The sequence below is a fragment of the Cryptotermes secundus genome, unplaced genomic scaffold (assembly GCF_002891405.2).
Source record: "Cryptotermes secundus unplaced genomic scaffold, Csec_1.0 scaffold6917, whole genome shotgun sequence".
Classification (NCBI taxonomy): domain Eukaryota; kingdom Metazoa; phylum Arthropoda; class Insecta; order Blattodea; family Kalotermitidae; genus Cryptotermes; species Cryptotermes secundus.
Window position 1 is genome coordinate 25,216 of NW_019726475.1, and position 3,160 is coordinate 28,375.

A 3,160-nucleotide genomic window follows, 5' to 3' on the forward strand; every position below is an offset into this window, starting at 1 on the left:
ACTAGCACTCGCACTCTTCTTACTGTTTACGGGCAAATGACCTGCAATCGGTACCGTAGGGAAACTGTTCGAGAAACAATTCAGATTTTCAGCAAGAAAATTCTTCAACGTGCTCCGTATAGGCGACGGATGGTGCCAACAAACAGCGAAGTCTAATCGCTCGAATCGTTTTAATGCCTGGACTAACAGTTCTGACGGGTGCTTACAGAAGCTGTAAAAATTGGCAATTTTCTAGTGGTATCTCTCCCAGAACCCCCTCCCGCTTTTCACTTTGGGAACTACTGCTCTAGACGAACCTGTGGTATGGCGTTCCGGAACTTCAATTTGCTGCCATCGTCAGGTCGTAATTACTTCCGGAGAAGTTGGGCAATTTCTCTTTGCCGAAAACTGTAATCGCAGGGAAAGTTTGGACTTTTTAACGTCTAGGCGAGACAAACTATCCAACATCTGTATGGGTTATCGCTGATGAGAGGCGTCTTGATCCTTATTCTCAACTAACTACTGCTAGGGTGGCGAAATCAAGAAGAGGGTGATTGGCTGCCTATGTAGCACATGTGGAAGCTATCAGAAAAACGTTCAAACTTTTGGTCGGAATACCTGAATGGGTGGAGAAACCACTTGGAAGACCTAGGTGTATGCAAGGCGATAATATTAAAACGTACTTTAGAACTCCGCGGCCCTTGTCTGTAATACTTATCCAAAATTTCTACCTGACGCGAATGAACAAGTTCTTGACATGAACACCCAGGCTAGTGAGTACCGCTCAGGCACACTGTAACCGGCAGCTAGGTATGCTCCCCTCCCCCCTAAGCGGTTTTCTCGATCGTCATATCAGGACGAAAAGATGACATGCTCCGACAATGGCGGGACGCGAAAGTTCGGCAGCGCTAGAGAAGCTGATACTCCTGTTCAGAGGAATTCCGTTCCAGTTCGTCTGGTGCGATGTAGCCGAAGTCATTGAGGATAATAGTCCCGGAGACAGGGACTAGCGCTATCTATTGGACCCAACTGAGTAGGATTTACCTGAGGACGGGGACAGAATCCAGTCTCCGAAACGTGTTTTGAAAAATAAACAGGACGGGTTTTAGAAAATAGACAGATGATGGATGATATCCGAAAGCATAATACTTGTAGCAAAGTACCATCGTCACAAACCTTTAGATCTTGTGAATCTAACCTAACCCATTAACAGTCAAGCAACAAGCCACTCTGTCTGGGTCAGTCCGCTGGTCTCATTCGGTGCCTTGCGCCCACTTTTACCGGCTGCCGGCGAATGTTTGCGTTTTCAGTGATATGTAAATTAGAAACACTGACTGTGGTCCTTATGTATATTAAGTGACCCTTCCACCCTTCCCCCCCCCCCCAAAGTATGGGTAACCAGCGGCCTCGGCACATTACAGTTCCAGCATACAAAACACTATTACTGTTTGTATAAACCGGGAGTACGGCGTTCAGTGAAACCCCGCTAATCCGGTTACAGTTGGTCCGGATCGAAATGTAAAAATGCTGTTCACAGTTGTGTACATATGCTTATGTAGGGAGGCAGATGAGGCACTTGTTCAGACAAAACTTGACAGTTTCTTCAAACCTGCATTACTACATTCAAAAACAAGTACAACTGCTGATATTATATTTCAGCATCCTGTTGCATTGATGTATCATTCTCATTCAGGTACACAGTCAATAATGCAACAATTATTTCTAAATATAAGAAATACACCTAAAATATGTTTTCCACTAAAAGTGTAACTTTAATAGTTTAAAATGATATTAGTCGTAAATATCATAAAATATCATTAAGACACTGAAAGAATAAGTTAACAACTAAAAGTGACTATTGAATTACTTCGGAATATCTGTGGTTTTACATATGTATCTTTTTTCAATTTGTAACATGTTTCGGCCGCACATGGGCCATCATCAGACAACTCTTAATTTGTGGGGAGATCACTGCACTGTCCACTTGTCTTTCGTGCTCCCATGCACGTGCGTGGAGTAATGTTTAATTAGTTAAGCACAAGGAAAACTTTGCAACTTTATTGCCATATTCTGTGGTCTATTGGTCAGAGTTCCTGGCTACAGATCCAGAGGTTCCGGGTTCGATTATCGGCGCTACCAGATTTTCTGACAAGTAGTGGATCTGGTTCGGGTCCACTCACCCTCGTGTGGATAACTGACGAACTATTTCAAGGGAATAGCGGCTCCGGTCTAGATAACCGAAATTAATGGCCGTATGGAACTTTGCTGACCACGTGGCATCCTCTATCCGATAAAGTTGCACTACCTTCGCCGACAAGCGGCGGTCGCTCTGGCGGTATATTTCGCTTGCGGACTACAGACCACGTAGTACTTTCCATTTTAATGACAAACTTGTAACTACGTATGATACCTAAATCTAATCTTAATTTGTAATAGTAAAAGTCTCTATATAGAGAGTCCCGAAACGTGTGAAGCTGTATTTACACATACTTATATTAAGCTGGGTACACTTAATGGAATTATTATCCACTTAAATACAAATTTATCAACTAATTTCTCGTGCTGTAAGTGGGGTGAGATTGAATCCGTCGGAATTTCGGCCTCAGATGGACCTAGCCCCATTGGGAGACGGCACAGTCTGTCAGGATGGTGTTGCAAACTCAAATTGATCCATTTTCCCCTGAGTTCGGTCTGGTTGAGAAGTGTTTCCATCCTCAAGGATATGTATAAGAGCGGGAATTAATGAAGAATGGACGCTCTGATATAAACGTAAGCTCGAAATTTAGTCTTTGATGATTTTTTATTATTTTGCGACGTTTTATCATCTATTAACATTTCGTCGAGTCTTGCGAGATCGCCGGGGGGGGGGGGGGTTTGAGTAAGGTAAGGCAAGGGAAGGCCGCGCTATAGCTCAAGCGCTTAATTGCTGGCTTTCCACCGCGGCGGCCCGGGTTCGATCCCGGGTCTGGTCAAGTGGGATTTGTGGTGGACAAAGTGGCGCTGAGGCATGTTGTCTCCGAGTATTTCGGTTTCCTCTGCCAATCTCCATTCCACCAATTGCTCCACAATCACCCTCACCTATCATCTGGGGCTGGTACAATAGTCTAGAAGTGGCAGCAGTACAAGGGTTTTTTATTACTAGTGGGGTGGGACTAAGTCCCTTGTAGGGCCGCGCCATAGG